At 37.3% G+C, this 22,100-nt stretch overlaps 1 protein-coding gene and 1 long non-coding RNA gene across 11 annotated transcripts in view; one reads left to right on the forward strand and one right to left on the reverse strand.

Moving 5' to 3' along the window:
• Positions 1-22,100, reverse strand: part of LOC112668210 (uncharacterized) — a 75,970-nt gene that overhangs the window by 10,679 nt on the left and 43,191 nt on the right. For 5 of the 7 annotated variants that reach the window (XR_007408788.1, XR_007408784.1, XR_007408787.1 and 2 more), the window contains 2 exons: positions 10,409-10,472; positions 572-718 (listed from right to left, as the gene is read on the reverse strand). This is a non-coding gene — a long non-coding RNA (uncharacterized LOC112668210). Of the gene's footprint in view, positions 1-571; positions 719-10,408; positions 10,473-13,253; positions 13,319-19,254; positions 19,328-22,100 lie in introns of all 7 variants that reach the window. The other 2 variants (XR_003141577.3, XR_007408786.1) reach the window with 2 other exon arrangements.
• ITPRID2 (ITPR interacting domain containing 2) overlaps positions 1-22,100 on the forward strand; it is a 110,747-nt gene that overhangs the window by 6,479 nt on the left and 82,168 nt on the right. The window lies entirely within an intron of this gene.

A 22,100-nucleotide genomic window follows, 5' to 3' on the forward strand; every position in this document is an offset into this window, starting at 1 on the left:
GCCTGACGTGGGATTCAATCCCGGGTCTCCAGGATCGCGCCCTGGGCCAAAGGCAGGCGCCAAACCACTGCGCCACCCAGGGATCCCTCATCTTGTTTTCTTATCCAGTTTGACAATCTGAGCCTTTTAGTGTATTTATACTATTTATATTTAATGAAAATAGTCTCTGGTTAGGGGAAACTCTATCATCTTGCTATTTTTCTCTAATGTTCTGTTCTTTGTTCCTTTTGTCCTCTTTTCCCCCCTACTTTTGAGTTTATGAGTATTTTTTAATTTTAGCTTACTTCTACTATAGAGTAAACTTTTTATACAACTTTCTATACAACTTGTAATGATTACTGTAGGTTTTTAAGTATGCAATTTTGTCAGGATCTAACTTAAAATAATGTATACCTTCATATGCACTATAAAGACCTTAAAGTATTATACACCCCATGCCTCCCTTCCATCTACTATTGTTGTCACATATATTATATTTACATTTGTGATAAATATATAATACATTACTATCTTTGCTTTAGACAGTTACTTTTTGAAGCAATTAAAATATGAAACATTAATTTTATGTTACCTTGCTTCCACTTCCAATGCTCTTCATTCCTTGATGTAGATCCAAGTTTATGGTTGGTCTCCTATGCTTTTTGCCTGAAGAATTTCCTAAATTCTGTATATATTTTGAGGTAGAGCCAATGAAGTTTCCAGTTGTATTTTATGTAGCCTTTGAGAGAAAGTAAAATCAAAGATGACCACGAAGTTTATAATAGAACTGCCAATAAATCACAATGACAGCAGCAAATAATTAAATAGAAAATAATACATTTAGGAAGGAAGAGATACTAGTGTTAAAAAAAAATCAACCTTAAAAGGAAAATATGACTTGATACACCAATTGTATTTTGTGATTTACCTATCTGCCATAGATTTTTTCTGCCCCTCAAAGTCCTGATTTCAAAGACCCATAGAAATCTCTAGGCTGGGGCTGGGGACATAGATCCTATGTGACTCCTATATCTACATGTACCTACCTCCTCTCATTAACCTGGATGCAAAACTCAGTCCCTTCACTGGTTTCAAAAAGAAGTCCTTTCCTCTCTTTCCCTCTCATGTTCATCAGGTTTCCTCTCCCCCCCCCCTTTTTTTTTTTACTCCTTCATTTGTGTTCCCTCCTTATGAAATTGCTCCCTGTGAATTCTGAACTTTTATTATTTTAGAGTTTAACTATCTCCTACACTCAGCATTATATAAACAAAACCACTTAAGGAGGTTATTAGAATAAAGAAGGGCTCAGGATCTCCCCTTCCGAGCCATTTAGGTTTGTGAATTTACCCTACTGTTGTGGGTAAAGTTCCCCCAGAATTTGCATACAGGAGATTTTCTGGAGTGCTCTTAACAGTCAATATCTGTGAAAGAGCAAAGGAGACAAGACCAGGCAGAGGGAGAAGTTAAAATGAGATACAGTCAAAACAGTAGCCTCAGTCAATGCCACAGAGATCTTCTAGGCTGACATGATCCTACAAAGATGTCCCACATTGGGGGAGGTAGCCCACAACAATCGATCCATCATTGGATATTGCTATAGCCAGGGATAGGTTGGGCAAGGCAGCTTCCTTCAGATGAGGTCAATTCCCAGGGTTGCATGCAACTGTAAATCATCAGCAAACACTACCAGAATCTGAGATCATGAAGCCTTGACTCATAAAGGCAAATCTGGGAAGTGTTCAAATGCATCCACTATAATCCATCCCTGTACCACTTTGTTCCACTTGCTTCACTGTTGTTTCACTTAACAACTTGAGGGTTATAATTGGTACCTTTTCCTAAGAAAGCTTTATGAGGAGTTTAGTGGGACAAATTACAGTGTCCCCTGCAGCTCTTCTCTAGGATGAATCTGACATTTATAGTCTCCCTCATCTATTAACTACTAGATTCTGCTCACCTTTGACTGTCATTCAGCTGGTCTCCCTCACTTACTTGATGGGTTGATCCAGGCTCCCCTCAGAGGAGAGGTCTGAGCCCCTAGTTACTGTGACCTTCCCAAGATGTGGCTTCTGTACATTTTCATGTCTGTTAACCATAAAAATTGGTGTGGGGGATACCAAGAGCCCTCTTCCACTCTACCCTTTCTCCAGCAGATCACTTGGGTGACAAATGTATTTTTGTCTGCTCCTATTATTGACGGCAGCCCTACCTTCTCCTGATGATCAGAGACAATTATTCCTACCAGGATGTAGATTTTTTTCTTGGCCTACTGAACTCCTGACACAAAGAACCTAAAGTAATCATGTGGCAGTCATAGCTAAAATTTAATGGCGCTTCTGTAGAAGCATCCTCCCTCTGATAATCACAACTATTAACCTATAGGACCGAGAGTTGTGGGGATAGGAAGTATAGATTTCCCAAGTGGGTCACTGAATGTGATAAGTAGAGTCCCTTCTCTTTGCAACCCTTAGTTCCCAGATGCATGTATTCTTCCTTTTACAGAACACAGCATTATACAATAGTTGATGATTTAAGGAATGCTCTTCATCCTGGAGAAAAAAGATGTGCACCATATCCTTGTAGAGTATAATTTCCAAGTTGCCACCTTAGGTATACCTCTAAAAAGCCATTCCATTATTCCTCCAGGCTAGCAGAATCAAGTGATAGGATATGTGATAAGACCAGTGAATCTCATTGTCAGGGCCTACTGTGACATCTCAATTGCTATAAAGTGCATTGGTTAGTCCAATGCAATTTATGTAGGATCACATGTTGGTAGGATTAAACATTCTGTTTGACCTTGAGTAATGGTGTCGCCTATGAGCCTCATGGGCAGGAAAGGCAACCACATAGAGAACTCTATTCAAAATAAATTTCTGCCTTCTAACATGGAAGAATGGACACAATCAACTGTGGCTAGCTGGTCCCCTCAAGGGATGGGGCTCTATAGAGGGTCAGCATTAGTGTTACTGCTGTCACTTTAGATAGCTGGCAGCAGCAGTACTAACTCCACTTTGGTGAATGGTAGTCCATGTTGTTGGGCCCATACATACCCTACATGCCTGCCTCCATGGCTTCTCCTTATAAGCCCTTTGTACAACACTGGGGTGGCTTTTGACAAAGACTGGCTATTATCAACTAAGTTACTCTGTAAGATAGTTTGGGGCCCCTTCAATAGTAGATTCTCTCTGGTCCACATGATTATGTGAATCGAAGTTATTTACATGTCATGCCCATGTTGACATGCCATTTCACATGTTTCTTCTCCAGACTTCTCTGTCTCATCTTTCTAACTTTTCTCTTTTCAATCCCCTGACCAACAAGTCTGAACATTTTTCACTGCTATGGAGTCTCTATACAACCTTACATCAACATACTCGTCTTGACCCCAAATAGATGACAATGCACACCACCAAAACTCTGCCAATGGGGAAGACTGCCCCCACTGCTGTCTTTCCAGGCCACACCTGAGTGAGGCTGTTGTGCAAGAGTCCCAAGGCTCTATCAGTTGTCTACTGCTGTGCATCACACCATCCCAAAGCTAAGTGGTTTAAAACAACAGCGTATTGTTTCTTAAAGACAATGGCTAAGGATAAAGACAAATGGAAGTGAGTGAAAGTCATAAAATGAGGACGTGAAGAATAGGGATTGTGATATCATTATCAACAAATAATGAAAGGATGTCAGAGAGCCTGTGAGATAACAATGAAGTTATAAATAAATATAGGAGATAAGATAGAAAAAATCTTTATGCTTTATACTAAACAAAGCCAAAATTCCTCACTTTTGTCTTTAGGCCTTTTCCAACTTCGGACTCCATATGCCTGGTAAACATTCTCTTAACCGCTATACTTTGAAAGACCCTACCAGAAACAGCTGTGAGAAAATGGTCTTCCATTTACTGCCTTCATGTTATTACTTCAACCTGGAATTTCCTCCCACTCCATCACACCCCAACCTTCCATGAAATACTTAATTACTTTTTATGATCCAACTCAAATTCTTTCTGGACGTCAGTGGGGACTTAAATAAACAAACAAATTGAGCCTCTGTGAAGAAACTCCTGTCAGGAATAGATTTTTCCCTTCCCAGAACACACTGAATTCCTTAACAGCAGGGCCTCTTTTGCCTGTCTTCATACTGCTGCACAAAGCACGCAGTAGGTGCTGACGCTTTGATGAATGAAGGCCTTAGCACCTTATACTCAGGCCGCACAGCTTTGCATTCTGTTTTGTAGCCATTTATCTTTTCTGTTAAGTTAAAAATCTCCTTGAAGGCAGAGACCAGATCATAATTTTGATTTCCAACAGAATCCAGTGAAGTGTTTTAACATCAAGCTAGGACCAAAATAATTAAATTAATTTCTTAAGGGAATTAGTGCTAATCCTAGCTAGATACATGAGAAGAGAAGCTGACCTGTGATGTAATTATAAGAACAACCTCACAGCCTCAGTGAATCCCATGAGGATCTCTGAAGGTGGAGTGGCCCTTTAGATGTATCATGAATCAAGACAAGGGGGAAGAAACCTTTGTATCCTGCATTGCCCAGGCATTAGATGTGTGTTGTGTCATAGGAAGAGGGCATAACCTTGGGTGACGCAGCTTCCTTGAGCCAAGGACAATGCCTGGAGGAGGACACAGCTGTGAGATCCAGCATCCAGATTCCAGACAACAGGGGCATCTCAATAGTGCACGGACGGCAGCATCGTATAGGACGTCCCTGAGAGGGAAAAGGTAGCCTCCTGTTCACCTTCCATAAAAAAATCTTCTTACAGTATGGGAAAGAAAATAAGACTGAATTTACTTTTAGTGTCTGAGTCTCCAACTCCTCCTTTGAGCCCAAACAACTTCCTTTTCTCTTTGAGGATTTGAACTGGCACTCAGGGTATTTATTTTTTGATCTTCTCTGTCACTGGGGTAATAGGAAAGTTTCTCACACTCACCTCCACAATGCTAGTCATCCAAGACAGTACTGTCACTGGCCCAGCCTAATAAAACAGAGTCTCCCTGTGTCAGCAGACATCTCTGTGGTATGTGGCTTTCTGGGGAGCTATACAGTTGTTCCTAGTTAGCAGATCATAGCATTATAAAATATGGACCTAAAAAAAATGAAATTCTCACCAGTGTCTTCTATCATCTGTCCCACTCAGGATCAAGGATTACTTATAGGTTAACGACTCCTACATGCAGGGAAAAGCATCGGCCTTCTGTTCTTTACAGTCCCTACAAGCATGATCCCTGCCTCCTACAAGAAGGAGCCAGAATATCTACTGGGCAATTTTGCTTGCAAGGATGACTCGTCTCCTTGGTTCTTCCTTGTTTTCTGATCTTAATTTCTATATGGCTAAAGAAGGCTTCCGTGGCAACTCTTGTTTGCTAAAAACTACCCATATTTTCTATAACCAATTTTTCCAAAACGGGCAGGAAGATACTTTCCTTTCACCCAGCAACCAATGTTGAAAAAGTCCCATATAAATGGGTAGCTTCTAAGTTAAAGGTGATTTGTACTTGGATGGTCCCAGCCGTTCTCTCTGAACTTAGACGTCATACACTAAAACTAAATTAATGTACACAGTCTCTCACCGGGGTTCCTGTTTTTTTTTTTTTTTTTCTTTTTTACCTGAAATTTCAGACCAGAGCTGGAGATTGGAAACCTCTCTGTGGGGCCTTACTTTCAGGGAAGTCGATTTACTAAGAGGGCTATTAAACCAGCACCATCAACTGCAACTCCCCAAGTCTCAACTAAGGCTTCCAGTTCATCTCTGCCATTTGGTTGGGTTCCATAAACACACATCTCTTACCCCTCTTTTTTCTTTCCTTGAAAAAAAGCTTTGCTAACAAGAAGAATTTAGATCTCCCATGAATTCTGAAGCTTCTCTAATAATGCCCTGTTGTATGTTGCTCTTGTAATAACATGCTTTAACTGAATCCGATTTTCCAAACTGTTCAATAACACCTTGTCATATGGCTCATTGCAAAAGACTCTATTATTAACACAATTCCAGAGAACTCTTCTCCTTCCTGTTAGTGCATGGTGGGGAAATGGATGTACGAGTCCCAGCAACTCTCCCCATTATCAAGTGTACTATTTGATGCTGTCAAGTATTTCGTCACCGATGTGAAGCTCTGGCAGGGCTGAGATCATGTGTACCTCCTAATGCCAAGTCTGTAAACTTCCTTTTAATCTTCACATCTCTGCCTCTGAAACCTGCCACTACTGCAACACAGCATGCTCTCTTCAAACTTAAAATCCTTCTGTCCGTTCCCTGAAATTGAGCTGCCTGAGAATGTATCTAGTATATGGTTAACAGGTTAGCAACCTCTAGTGGGGATTCCAATGTATGCTTGATACCTGCTTCAACAGTAGATGTCCTACATTTGATGGACTTGACAGATAGAGCTTGGTAAAAGCAAAAGCACAGTGGCCACATATACACTTCCCATTGGGAAAAAAAGGGTTATATTTTAGAGACTGTTGAGGTAAATCTCAAAAACAAAACAAAAAAAAGCCTCTCACCTGTAACTTGGAATGATTTTAGCTTATATAATGATACAAATTCTTGATTTTTGCTTAAAATATTCAATCTCAAACAGTGCATCCCTATACAAAAACTGGAAAGTTGGCCTCAGAGTAGATGTCTACTTTGGATTCCTTATGAGGGTATTTGGGACCTATTCCTTTAAGATTCTCAGAACAGCTCTTGTTAATTGAAAATAGAGGGATTGGAAACCATGTCCTGAAAATCAGTAAAAGACTTTTTGAAACGATCTATGAGAAATCACCTTAAATACTTCAATTCTTAAGAAAGGTTTTTACAGCCACACATTTTGCTTCATGCTTGCCCTAAGAGCACATTCCTGAAAGCACCCGGGATTTGATCTTTCCCTGGAGGCTCTTTCTTACTTTTGAGAGTCCTCTTTGGAGAAAAACTAGAGATGAGAAATATTTTTATTTTTGAAACTAGCAAATCAGGGGTCATTTTTATTTGCCCTACATTCTGCTTAAAAATGGGATAATTTCTTTTTTAGCTCACATCTCTTTATCTTATGATATTCAGCTAAAAGAAATTAGTTGTCACTTTCAACATTCAGCTTAGAAATAAATATCCCTGGCCAGATCAATTAGTTCACTAGATACACTTCTCTTTATCTGCAAGTGACCATTTTCCCAAACTTTCTATCACTATATATCAAAGATCTTCTATTTTCTAGTCCCTAATGCCATTCCACTCATGCTCCTTCAGACCTTCACTGTCAGCCACTTTAAGGCTCACTGGTCCCGGTAACACCCATGTCCAGGTATCAAAATCTATTGCTCTTGCTAGATAGCAAATCCATATAAAACCTACATCATTTTGTTTTTGCTCATGATTTTGTCTGACAGTAATTTTGGGAAGAGCTCAGCTAGGCAGATCCTACCTGGGGTCCTTCATGTAGTCATTGTCAAATGTGGTCCAGAACTACATTAATCCTATGGAGCTCAATTGGGCTGCATGTCCAAGAGAGCTCATTGTCATGTCTGGCAGTTGAAGCCAGCTGTCAGCTGGGATCTGAGCTAGATTGTCACCTGGGGCATGTACATACATATGGCTTAGCTTCCTCACACTTTGGCAGCTTTGAGTATTTGGATTTCTTAAGTGGTAATTCAGGACCCCAAGTATAAGTGTTCTCGTGAACAGGGTAAAAACTGTCTCACCTTTTATGACCTGGTCTCAGAAATCACATAGCATCATTTCTCCTTACTCTACAGTCAAAGTAGTTATGAATCTACCCATATTCACAGTGAGGGAATGCATACTCATTTCTCAGTGTGAGGGGTGTCTATGAATTTTACAGCCATTTTTAAAAAATCCACCAAAGGGGCCTTGCTGTCTTGCTTTCTCTTGCATCACCAGTCCTTATGATAATGCCAGATACATAGGAGATACTCCTTGAGTGTTTGTTGAAATAATGTATTTTGGAAGGAAAAGAAAAGAAATTCTGTGGTTTATGCCAAAACGACCGAGGCACCATAGAAAGGCTCTACCCTTTGATCTTCAAGAAGGGACACCACTATCGGCTTCCTTGGATGATATAAGTAGTCATTTGTTTAAAAGCAAAAGGCTGGCCCTTATGTTCTTCTTTTGGCCCTTTTCATTTTCTGATGATTCTAGGCCCAAAGGAGATTCCTACATGACCAGAGCTTTTATTTGCATTTTTGAATGACAGACAAGTTCCCATACTCCAAGAATATGTGACATTATGACAACCTTGTAGCATCCTCAAGTAACATATGGCAAGAAGTGATCTGAAGGAACTGTGGATGGTCTTCAAGTACTCTATCCTAGACAGCAACTCTGGCCACACAGATATACAGCTGAATGGTCTTCTCTATTCCATGTTAGTTAAGGTATATAGTAGAGTGTTTCCATGTATTGTGCCACATACGTGAGATAATACAGATACAGAGAAATCCCATGTGTGGATGAGGGGATCTATACAAACATTATATACCAAGACCAAATACTTGGACTCTGAGTTAGGATGAGTTTCAGTAAATGCACTTTTGACGCATCACACAAAATTATAAACAGGACACAAGCCTTAAAAACCTTTGTTATTGTTCATTAACACCACCACCTAACAAGTAACCATATTTATAAGTAGAAATATCTTCTGAGAAATGTCAGGCATCTTGTTTGAATCCTCTGAAACAAAACAATTTCTGTGATGCATGTATAGTGATGCCAAGAAATCCATCTGCCAGCCAGAATTTCATCCTTTAAATACCTTGTTATGGCAGCACAAAAGAACACAATGAGTTTTGTTTAGAGTGTCAGTCTTCCATCTCTGGGCTAAAAGGATTAGGTCTAAATTGCACATTATTACATAAGACTGCATGAAAAGGTTTGCTTCTTTTGTCCTTAAAAGTACTTCATGGTGTTTTATAAATAGCAAAAAAAAAAATTAATTACACTAAAGAAATCCATTCTGAGGTCCACAAGCAGTAGATCTGCCAGGCATTCCATTTTATGTTATTATTTATTCAACACACAAAGGTCAGAAGCTTTTCAAGTACACTCACTTTGGACATGGGAGGAGGCTGGGGAGAGGCCATTGAGTGTAATGGTTAAATGCGTAGATTTGGGTATCAATCAGCTCTGGTTTTAGCTTCTCTGACTAATAAATGGGACTGAGAAATTGACTCACCCTCCCTGTGGCTCATTTTCCATATCTGGAACATTGGAGATAGAAGTATTCCCCTTCTAGGGTTGGCTTAATGGTTAAATGAGATAACATATGTAATTTGCTCACCAGTGCTTGGCACAGAGTAGGTGCACTGTTAACAAGTCAGAGAAGAGTAAACACACACTTCGGTAGATATCGTGTGTGTGTATAGGAGAGCAGGGAAGGAGGCAAGGAGACATGGGGGAAAGGAAGAATGAGGAAGAGAGACAGATGGAGAGACTATTTTGAAAGAGGCATAGAGAGAACACTATTGGGGACACAGTATGGATGTGATGGTTATTTGTTAATGTTAACTTATCTGAGGAAGAGATTTTGAATATTGAAGATATGGAAATGGGACAGGAATGAAATGTCAGGAAACATACAGAGATTTATGTTGCTTTGAGAGTCACTAGTCTTCTGTACATATGATAAAGCAGAAAGTCAAAAACATTTCCCACTTCCTGTTCCCCCTTCTATTTCCATTTCAATCATACTTTTGCACCTGCCCTTGCACTTCTGTGTACCCAATGTCAGAAGCCTGTCCTATGAACAGGACTCAGCCGTCCAGTAGATATGACAGTTGAAAAGCCACCAGGCCATTACGGTGGCCCTGCAAACAACTTAGAGGTATTTTCATGTTATTATGGGAAGAAAGTCCAGTGTGATATACAAATAAAAGTGGAATTTTCTAAGGAATGAGAGTTGGGAAAGGAGTGAAGGAAAGATGTTAGGTAGACAAAAGGCCTTTTCTCCCTTTTCAGATGAACTGCTGAAGTCATTTCTATCCTTAATCTCTATAGGTCAGACAATTCAGAAGAAACATTCTGAAATAAAGTGCAGTAATATTGCCATTACTAATTAAAATAATAATTTTCATTGCTTAAGCTTATGTCTTTAATGCTTTTGCTCAAAAAATAATATTCAGGTTTAGCCGATTATGTTAAGAAACAGAGTACCAATGACTAATTTTTAGTTTTTTAATGCTTTTTCAAAAAAATATATATTTTTACTTTACCTTAACATAATTCTGTTCAAAAAAAATTCTGTAACAACCTTCAAATAACCTTTTAAAATATTACTTATGAATCTATGTACCTCAATACAGTGTTTCCTGTTTTTCATTTCCCCAAGGCCAAAGTGACACAATTATTAGCTTTCAATAGGGTTAAACAGTAACTACCCATGGTTATTTTTGTGAAAGAATGGAAAACAAATATACCTTCAACCAGTGAAACAGTTGAAAAGATTCCCATACTTCAGTTCTTTCTTATCTTTTCTTCTTCCTAGAAGAACACAGAGGAATTTTTAAAAAAATCAAATATTTTACATAAACGTTTTCTCTACTAGCGCTTAATAAAATCCTTTTCCTTTTACTGGGGAACCTCTTTAATCCTGTGGAGTAGTACTTATAATCTGCCAGGGACCATTCTAGATGCTGGAGATATACCAGTAAACAAAAGAGGTCAAAATCCCTGCCATTGTAGAGTATACAGCCTAGTGGGAGGTGGAGACAGAAAATGAACAATAGAAACTCAGTCATAAATGATAAAGGGAAAATTAAGACAGCAAGGGAGAAAAAGCATCAGTGAGGTTGGCAGTGGGTGCGGTTTTAGGTAGCATGGTTAGAGATGGACTCTTGAGATGACATTTAAGGAAAGATGTGAAGGAAGGCACCATGTTTAAAGAAATAGCAGGCCAAGTGAAGTCAACTGAGGGAATAGTAAGACATGAGAACTAAGGAGAGTCAGTCTGATAGCCTGTTTTAAGGATTCTGACTTTTATGTCATTACATTAAATGGTATTACAAGTCTGAAGTAGGACACTATTACAGGCATCTCCACATCTTTGTCTCTCAAGATTCATTCCCCACCCTTCTCCATCCTTTTCTCTGGCTCCCGGGAAGCTGAGCTGTATTTCCCTAGTCGTCTTCATGACTAATCACATTTCTTCCTTTGGGCCACCTTCCTTATCTTTCGGTTATCCAAATGTTCCCTGTATCAGAGAAGCAGAGACCTAACCAACCTGTGTTTCTCTGGATGGGTAGTTCCCACCAGTGGCCTTCAAACTCACCTGCTTCAGTGCCGGGTGGGGGTGGGGATGGTAACCTACTGAAACACAGATTCCTTGGTCTTACTGAAGACATTCAATCAGTATCTCTGGCTTTGGGGTCAAAGAATCCATGTTTAATAAGTTTCCCAAGGTCAGCTGTTTCTTACTGTGAGGCCTGCATATTAAAATTCTAGATTATAGAAACAGCACCCTTCCAATGGGCACCCAAGCAATTTCTTTTTATTAAGATTTTATTTATTTATTTATTTATTTGAGAGAGGGAGAGAGAGAGAGAGCACACACAAGAGTCAGGGAGGGGCAGAGGGAGAGGAGCAGACTCCCCACTGCGCAGGGAGCTCAACACCTGCTCAGTCCTAGGACTGTGAGATCCTGACCTGAGCCAAAGACAGCCACTTAATCAACTGAGCCACCCAGGTGCCCCCCAAGCAATTCCTTATACCTGATTTTCTTCCTTACTCCAATGATGAGGCCTCGGAAAAATTTGGTTTTGCTCTATTATATTATGACTGACTGTAACCTGCTGAAACTTTATTCCTATTTTTAGTCACTGTTTATAAAATATTATTTTGTAAAATATTTTATCATTAAATACCATCTATAAGAATTGTTTTGCACAGTCCTCAATTTCTGTTGTATGAGACTTGATGTCTTGTTTGAAAATTGATAATTTGTAGAAGGATTATCTATGACTCCTACATATTTCTGTGGATCAGCACTGACCTTATTTTTATTTAAATGGTGGTATTTCCCACGTGGATCATTTTTCAACATTATACTTGAATTAGAAGTAGGGGTACCCAAAAGTTACTAATAAATGCCATATATCTTGTTAGGTTTTTATGCTGTTCAAGCTGGTAGCACTAAACTTTGCGGACTTTTTCAGAGTTATGGAAGGAAACACTCTGTGATTTAGACTGTTCTGTCATAGAATTTGTGATGAGGAATTCACATTTCCCAGTACCGTATGCAGCACTGCTTTCGTATTATATGTAATCTTCTGTGAAGAGAGATACCAGATTGATATTTAACAGAGTATTTCTGTTACAATCTCCGGAGTTCAGCCTTTTAAACAAATATTATCCTTTCAGGTTTCTTGTTCTTTCTTTCTTTCTTTTTTTTTTTTCAGATTTCATTTCCCCTGTGCCAAAATTTGCTATTTCAAGACACTGAGGCAAACAAGACTGTCAGGAATAAAGAACAAGGATGCACTGTCATGTACTGAGTAGATAATAGTAATTACCTACCTGAATAGCTGAATCTACTCCCTCTTAGGAAGGTTGGTTCAGTTGGCCCCTTACTAAATTTGATTTTTGTTTTCCCAGCAGAGAGAGGGCATGATATTTTGATTGAGGGAGCTGCATAATGGATTTACCTCAGGTTAAACTTGCCTTTCAAACTGGAGAGGATCATGTGGAGTCTTGATAGCCCACTCTGGCAGGACTCTGTTTATAGCAAATACTCAAAAGCATACATTTCCTCTCAAATATTAATATTTACAACTGCTGACGTCCAAAGGAATGCCAAATGCTAAAGCAAATGCTCCATACATTTTAGGAGTATAAGAAAGGCTTGTGAATCTTTTAATAATTGTATTGTATGTAATAAAATGTCTTGAAAATCTCTTGCAGAAATTCTGTTTCTCAATGCCTTTGGTTAAAGTCAAGGTATTTAATATGAGTGCATTTTTCATGAAGATAAAGAAACATCCCACTTTTTAAATAAATGTGCATTTTCTTTTATTAGTAAAAAGGCATACAAAAGTTCTAGATATTAGACATATTAAATGGTAAATGAGGATTAATCTATTGAAAAGGAAAAAAATAATTTTATATTAAATGCCTCAAGAACCTTTTTTTATATTACTTCAGATTTTTACATAAGAATAATATAGGATCTTTGAAATCCGAACTCTGGAAAGGACCTGGAAATTATTTAGTTCAGGAACACTAATAACAACAAGAAGGATGTTAATAACATAACCTTTGAGCACCTACCATCTTCCTGGCCACTGTTTTAAGAAGCTTTACATATGTAATCTCGGTCAATCCTCACAACAATCCTGCAATGTAAATATTATTAAATTCATTTGACAGAAAAGGGAGCTGAGTCACAAAATGTTTAACCAATCTGCCTAAGGTCATGGAGCTAGCAAGGGGAATCATTAGTACTAAAGCTGAAGAAACACTAGTAAAATTATCCCAGCCCATTCTATCCCTGGGAAGTATACACAGCTGTCAAGAGTATGATTTGAAGATGCCAGAAGGTCTGCCTAAATACATCGCCTTCAACAGTGTACAACACTGTCTCAAATTCCCACTAACAGAGAAAGTGCTTCATGCAAAGATAATGCCTCCAGAAGGATATAGTTTAAAATGATAATGATAGCAAGACAAGGTACGCACATTTTAGAGAGATTTGGATGATAAAAGGAGAAAGAATAAAAGAGCTGTTGAAGTTAAACACTATAATGTACACTCTTGGTCAATCCTGGCAAAGTGAAGGGGTTATAAAGACAAAATTCAAGCAATTTGGCTTTGATTGATTATGGAAATTATCCGCCTTAAGCTATTTTCCCATTTGGGAAGTATAACCATACAGATAGTTAAACCTTTGCTATTGGTAATGGTAAAGTTTAACAGCAAGAATTACCTGTGTATAACTTGTATTTTTCTCACCACAGTCCTTTTCTTTTTTTTTAAGGGAAGGAGGGGCAGAGGGTGAGGGAGAGAGAGAATCTTAAACAGACTCCACGCCCAGTGTGGAACCCAACACGGGACTCACCTCATGACCCTGAGATCATGAGCTGAGTGGGAATCAAGAGTCAGATGCTTAACTGAGCCACCGAGGCACCCTAACCACTTGCCTTTTTAAACAGACATTTTTAAATAGGGGCCCCATAGATGGAGTCCTTCTGATATGTGAGATTTCCATTATGCGTGTAAGAATGCACAGTGCCCTAAGGAGATTGTCCAAATTCTCATAAGTATACACAAACCCCTTCAAAACAGTTACTGTAGCACAAAATCAATCTAGCCCAGCTGTACTTCTTCTATATCACCTAAAATTTGTGCCTGCTGGAGGTGGTCTTTAACAGCCAAGAGACTATAACATACAACTGCTCTGAATTATGTACCCTAATAAGCATCCGGACCTACACTGAAGCTGGCATTTTAGAAAGGGAAATATGGTATGCAAAATGAAAAAGAGCAGGAAAACATTACATGCCACCGTTTTGTTGGAACCACCTTTCAGGTTTTCCCTGTGTTTCTGCAACAGATGCAACTATTCAGGATTGAGGTTTAAAGTAAATACTATGCAACAAGTAAGTGAGACAGGTATGTCAATGGAAGGTCCTAGGAGAGGGTTAGACAATTGGAATGGGCAGTCAATCAACTAAAAACGTTTTTCAAAAATGAACAAACTGACCTGACTTTCTTGGTGAGCTATTACCAAGTTCTTTCAAGTTCTTAAAGCATTTTCTTTACTCTGTGTTTAACAACAAATGTGGGCCAATTGCTGAGTTAATTGAAAAGGATTGTTTTCTAGTTGCCAAGAAACGGTGCTTTCTTACATTATGCAGGCCATTATGTGCACAGATCAAGCTTCCTGATTTTTCTTTGAGGGTTTAAGAATATAGGCTGCTGTGATTTAGTTGTCCCTTGAGGAGAGGAGCACAAATCAAGAAGGCTTTCAGGGGTGTTGTTCCGTTTCAACTGACCAGGTAAGATTTGGATTTGAAAGTGCTACCTTCTTCCTAATGCTTCAGTTTTCCTAAATCATTTAAATGCTTTTATGTTGAGTGAATGAGTGGATCTAAAACGATGGTTTTTGATACGTGGGATAGTTTCATGTAAAATCATGCGAAGTTGATTTTCTTCCAGCTGAAGCTTCTGAGAAAAAAAAACAAGAGGTAGAGATAATTATAGTCAGTTGTAAGACTGGCTTTCAAGTTGGTTTCTTCTTGATTTCAGAGTAGTAAATCCATGTAAAGCAAAAAGTTGTGAGTGTGTTTGGGTTGAAATATAAAATCATTGCTATGGAAGCAAATATCTTTATTTCTGTTTGAAGAAAAGATCTCAAACTGTGTTTGACTTGTTCCAACTGAGAAATGGTCTTCATATTTGTTAACTTTAAAAAGAAATGCTTGATTTTATTTATAAATTGATTACTTATATCTTAAAACCAAATATATTTTAATTATCCCTTTTGGCTGTTTTCCTCATAATTTTGTCCTAAAGATGAAGATAAAATCAGAGTCCTTGTACTTAATACTACTGCTAATAGGCTTGATACAAACAAACAAGTCACCCTTCTTTCTCAGGAAGGAAAATGGCATTTTTTGATTCAAAGTCACTTGCTCCCAGGCTCACCAATACAGTGCTCACAGTGGGTAATAATTTGGGATAAGCGCTGGAAAATAACTCTGGGAGTCGAGTTTCTTGGGTCAAATCATTCTCCCATTCTTGACGAATTCATACTTTTCATAGATTCAGGTTGAACTCTGTAATCCTGTGAACTTACACTTAAAACTTCACAGAGTGCATGTGGACTCCACATTGAAAACAAGTTGATTGGCAAATCTGCAAAGTGCTGTTATTAATCCTTTCTTTCAGAGTCATATTTTACCTTCTCTCTCCCAAGGTTCTGTGTTTCCCGGGAATATAGTTCCTTTACAAGGAAGCTCATCAACATGGATACAAGTCAGGTCAAATATTTGTTGTCTTATTAAGAAAGTTTCCATTTGTTCAGAGTTTGAAGACACCTGAGTATAAATATGACCCGTGTAATTTGAACCCTAGTTGATGCTGGAAAGAAATCCTTGCAGCATGCCTTTACCTGGTAATATTATTTGGGTTTTCCAAAAGTGAACCAATACTCTGGCAATGAAACCATGATGTGGAATAAGGTCTGTGAAGTGATCATTAAGTATAACATGCAATCCATGCATTTATTTTTAACTTGCCAAAATGGAGTCTCCTTCCTTGAATTCCTATGCATTTTTTAATTAACTAAAATAGAGAGTCACAGTATCATCAACTATCACAAATTTTCATTATGCTCTGTTTTTTAATTTATGTAGTAAGTGGAATTGAATCAGCCCTTTAAATAAATGCATGGTTTGCAGTTACATATACTTGGTGTAATTTATTACCATTTTTTGTTGGAACCGCATTTGTTTTCAGGTGAGATGTAATTAAACAGTTCTGTTCTAGTTTACATTCCTTTCTTCGCCTTGTCAAATAGTGCTCTGTGCCCTGAAAATATACTTTTGATATTATTGGTACACAGTGCTTAAAATATCTGTACTGGTAAAGTTTTTGCTCAGTCTTTTTTGTAATTACTGCAGGCAGGTGACAGGTGACTATGTGAGACGGGTGGAGTGGAGCGAAAGTGAGACTGATACAGTAGCTTACGGGCAGATTTCTTCTCACATCTAGCACACCGTATCTTTGTCAGTATAACAGAACAACTGTGATAGGAATAAAGTAACTGTAAAGAAAATACTTAACAGCATAACAATCTTGACTTTATTTATGAGTGGTATTTTAAAATTAAACCAATATTAACTGATATTGACCTCTGTGGATTCAGGGTTTTGCCAAAAAAAAAAAAAAAAAGAAGAGAGAGATTTATTCAGGTTGGGATGGAAATCAGTCTATAAAATTTTGTTCAACCTTAGGTTGAGAAGACACTGAATTCATTGGTAGTTTATAGATCACAGTGACTGAAATACCACAAAATGATAGGCATTTAAGGGCACTTATTGATTAGTGAATCTAATGGCTTTGAAACTTTATTTTACGGACTCCTAGAGATTCCCAAAAGCATTGGGTGAAGGTGTGAAGGTGGGGAGAATGGTAGGGGAAAATAAATCATATTAGCAACCAGCCACGTTCTTCCTGTTTATCCACAAGAATATATACAGCCTAAGACTATTCAATAAACCCTTCATGATAATCAAGAAACACTGTATTTATAGCATAATGCTGATGTACAATTCAAGAAACCCAGTCAAATGTGAGATTAATTTAACATATCTCATTTATAGTGAACTCAAGAAGGCTTTTGACAGTCATTTCTTCTATCGTAGGCACTTAGCATTTCTTTCATGTTCTAGAAGTATTTCAGGGATCTTTATTAATCAGCATATCAATTTTTAATATTTTTATTTAATATTATTTTTTTAACTGGGATTATTTGTTTCATGGTATTACTGTTCAACATCACTTCAAGAATTTCTAAATACATTGTGCTTTTGATTACTAATTTTCCCATACATTTTTGGTATGAAATTTGCCTAACTTCAGGAATTCAGAATAATATATAAAGTAGTAAAGTGCTTTTTTATTCTCTTCTTATCTAAAAATGGTCTCTTTATTAGAAAATTGTTTTCAAAATGGAGAAGACACATGCAAAATATTTTGGTGATTTTAATTGTCCTGTGATTTATACATAATGAGCCATTATTATCTTGCTCTCATAAGGCACTAGGAATATTCCTGGCTTTTGTCCTTAAATTTTTTCTTAAACTGAGATTTTTAACTCTTCGACTGTAATAATAAATAATAATAAATTTTGGAACCACTCTTACAAGTTCCTTTTTTTTTTTTTTGCTTGGAAGTATTTCTAAAACCTAAGAATGCTGCCCCTCTTTTCCTTTCTTTTGAGCAGTTCTCAATTTGGCCTTGTCTGAAGATATTTTTTGGTCACTGCAACAAAGGGGGTGGGGTACTCAGCATCTGGTGGATAGAAGACAAGGATGCTGCTAAAGATCCTACAATGCACAGGGCACTCCCTACAACAAATAAGTCTGGGAATCCAAATGTCAATAATACTGAGATTGAGAAACCCTGCTCTACAGGTCTCACATACCTTATTGTGGTTAAATGCATGATTACAGGTTAGAATTTTTGTTTTCATAACATCCTGAAATCCCATGTACCTTCTCCATTCCTTTTCCTTATAATATTGACCTAGAGGATGACACCTAGTTTTTAATTTTCTGATCTCTGCCTGTGTAAAGCCTAGGAATCATGATCTGACTAGAGTGCCCACTTTTCTCTTACTTATTACCAGTACCAAAATGACAATGGTCACATTATCTTTAAGCCCATATTATATCCACATTACTAAACAGGGCTGCGTTTTAATGACTTGTAGAGTATTTCCCTCATAGCTTCTACTCATGGATAAGTAAGGATTCATTAAGGCAAGACAATAATACCTTCTGTGTTATTTAATATCCAAACTTAATTGCTGTGTTCCTGATTTAACGTCCAAAGTCACTCTTCAACAAATATCCATTCATTCCACAGATATTTATTGAGCACCTATCATGTTCCAGAAACCGTATTATGTTAGAAATTCAGCAGTGAATAAGACACCAACCCTACTTTTGTAGTGATTTTGTTACAGAGGATCAGAGGATCTCAAATTCTTCAACCTTTTCCTTCAACCATCTTTTTATCTTGGCCTATTGTATATTAAAAAACAAAACAGCAGCAGAATCTGGTGCATAATGATGTTTGCAAAAGTTTGCTCATTCTTTTTTTTTTTTTTTTTTTTGCATGTAAAACTTCTGTTTCTTGGAAACTGCCAAGAACCTTTTTGTTAATTTCTGAACTTCACTTTCTGGCAAATATCTCTATTTTTAACTTGCTTGGTGTGCATTCCAGAGAACACTGACTTTGAAGTAAATTTTGAATGAAAGGAAATAGAATATTTGATGAGTTGAAATAATGTTAATGAGAATAGTCAATCTGGCACTTAGGGGGGAAAAAGACATAAAAATAAAGATGGAAAATTGTGAGAGGAAAGAGGCCAGTCATGCCTGAAGTTTATTTTATTTGCTATGCCAAGAAAAATGGATAAAGGAAAGAAAAGAATAAAAAAAGAAAAACAGGAGAAAAGGAAAAGAGCAGTGATACACCTTTGCAGCATAAGTGTGACTTGGAGTAATCACTTCCTTCTGGTGAATCCTTTAGAATTCCTTACCTGTTACATAGTTGATTCCTCAGCAGTCATTGATAAGATTATTGGTTTCTACGTTAGATAGGAAATGAGAAGCCTACATGAAGCAATGTAATACAGTGTTAATATTCTGATCTCAATATTTCTTTTCATTTTACTTTATAGCTTCCTTTCCTCCCGAATGCTTGTTCTCTTAGTATATGCAAAATTATTTTCTTAGGGTATGCAGGAGTTAAAATGTTATACTAATATGTGAAAATATTAAAAAAAAAAAGGATTTAATGGCTCTAAAATTCTCAGACTTTGTAAACCTATCAGTTTTTAAGTAATCATTTAACTTATTAAGATGTTTACTCTGGAGCCTGGGTAGCTCAGTCCTTTAAGCATCTAACTCTGGATTATGGCTCAGTTCATGATTCTAAGGTCCTCAGGTCTCCCCCAGGGTTCAGGGAGAAGTCTGCTGGAGGACTCTCTCTCTCTCCCTCTGCCTCTGCCCCTCCTCTGCTCACAGTCTCTCTTTCAAATAAAAAATCTTTTAAAAAATTATGTTTACCAAAAGCTGTGATTTCTCCATCTTCTTCTCTTTAATTTAAATATAAATTGAAATCTTACCCAACAAGGGGGTTATTTGCATAAGAAATCCTGAAGAAACAATATAGATGTGGCTACAAAAAAGTGTTTTTAAATTACGTATTTTCTGGAGTTTACTGAAAAATGAGAGAAATTCCAATACTATGGCTCATAACTAGTTTTCTAGCAATGAATTTGAAGAAAAAATTGAATTTTATCTTAAGATTCTTAGTGGTACTGACAGATGGCAATGAAATTGCCTTTGTGAGCAAAACAAAGAGGAATCCTTTCTTCTTTGTTCAAGGACCGGCTTTGCCATCTATCAGTGTTCTGATGCAGGCAAGTTACTGAGTTTCTAAGACTCAACTGTGAATTGAGTAAAAATACCAAGTTAACAGTGTCAGTATGGACACCAAATGAGATAACATAGTTTAGTACTTGTCACAGAGCAATTATGTAACAGTAAGTGTTCCCCTTTCTTTATCACTTCAGTCAGTCCCAGGCTATCCTAATTCATTTCATAGAAAAGATTCTAAAGGAACTTTAAAGATCATCTAGTGTGCTACACATCTTATTTATATAATATTCCCCTAATCACTAGCCTGTGCTTTCATAATGCTAATAAGTGTTAACCTCTGACAGCAATAGACAATTATAAATATTATATTGAAACATGAAATTGCCACTTTTATAGGTCAAACAGTTAAATATTGGCAAATTTCATATGATTCAACTTTATATGTATATAAAATATATAATACAAAAAATCTTATTTCCCCCCAAAATTTTATATGATAAAAGTCTTCCATAATTTGATAGTGTTAGAATGTAAATGCAGTTCCATTAGCTATTAAAAAAAAATTATACTGTTTTTCTAATAGTGCCTTTTTATAATCAGTAAAAGCCTTGAGCGGGGGTTGACAAACTAATCTGTGGTCCAAATCCAGGCCGCTATGTGTTTTTTTGGTACAGCTCATGGGATAAGAACTGTTGTAACATTTTTAAATAGTTGATAAAAATCAAAAGAAGGATAATATTTTGTGACGCATAAAAATTATATGAAGCTCAAATTTCAAGGACCATAAATAAAGGTTTTATGGAACAAACCATGCGCACTTGTTTACATATTGTCTCAGACTGCTTTTGTTCTGCAAAGATAAAGTTGAGTTGTTGCAATGGCCTTTAGGGCTCTTAAAACCTAAAACCTTTATTTATTACCTGGCCCTTTACAGAAAAGGTTTGACGAACTTGTCCCAGAGTCAGACTACCTACATTGGCATGCCAGCGCCACCACTTCTTAGGATTTAAGTAAGTTACTTAACTTTTGTCAGCCTCAGCTTACACATTTTAAAATAGGCACACTAATAGTATTTACCTCATAGGATAATTACGAGTGCCTGGTACATCACAAGTACTCTATAAATGATAGAGTATTAATACTCTCCCAGGGCACCATTGTAAATGGGAAGAGGAATAACAACTTAGAGAAGCTTGGGAAGCACAGATGGGCGATAACCACTGCATCACCATATCGTGACATAACAGACCTCAGCATTCAGTAGATGTTCATGTTAGAATGGAACCACTTACTCATATAAATGATTTTAATATTTACACCTCACTCATACCACATGGACCATTTCAAGTTAAAAATATTTAAGTTTCTAAATTTGCAAGTGCTAAGCTGCAAAGTAGAGGCTGTTTTCTCCCTGGGACAATGAACATCTGCTGAAACAATTTGTCCAACAGAGCATTTGCCTTTGCTGGCCCTTTTTTTTTTTTTTTTTTTTTTTTAAGAAATGGGAAAAAAAATCATTGTTTAACTTCAACTCTTCTCATCTTCTAAACCAAGAAACGGTTTCTCTTGGGACTAGATGTTTCTAAGATTTGGAAAAGTGAAGAGACCTCAGCTTTTTATTTACTTTTTCCTATTTTCAAGTAAGGGTAAGTAGAAATTTACTTAGAGTGACATTCTTGTTTTCTTCTTGTTTAAACATTGTTTGAAAGACCACAGGTTTTCTAGATGATCTAAAATTTCTGAAGTGAATTGAGCTCTGCAGCTCTTTCTGAGAGAGACTGGGAGGTGGGGTAATGGTTATCCCTCAGCAGAGGAAGGGTTAAGTTTTAAATTAGAAAGACTTTTAAGAAATAGCTCAGATCTATTATTTTTTGTATACAAAGTCAGAAGGATCTGGTGGGAAGACGATCCAAAATCTTGGAAGTAAAATAAAATGCTCCCAAAGCTAAAATCCAATAGCATCCTAAAGATAATGGATGGTTTAAGTAGAACTGCTGATAAA

This window comes from Canis lupus, chromosome 36, assembly GCF_003254725.2.
Source record: "Canis lupus dingo isolate Sandy chromosome 36, ASM325472v2, whole genome shotgun sequence".
Taxonomy (NCBI): domain Eukaryota; kingdom Metazoa; phylum Chordata; class Mammalia; order Carnivora; family Canidae; genus Canis; species Canis lupus.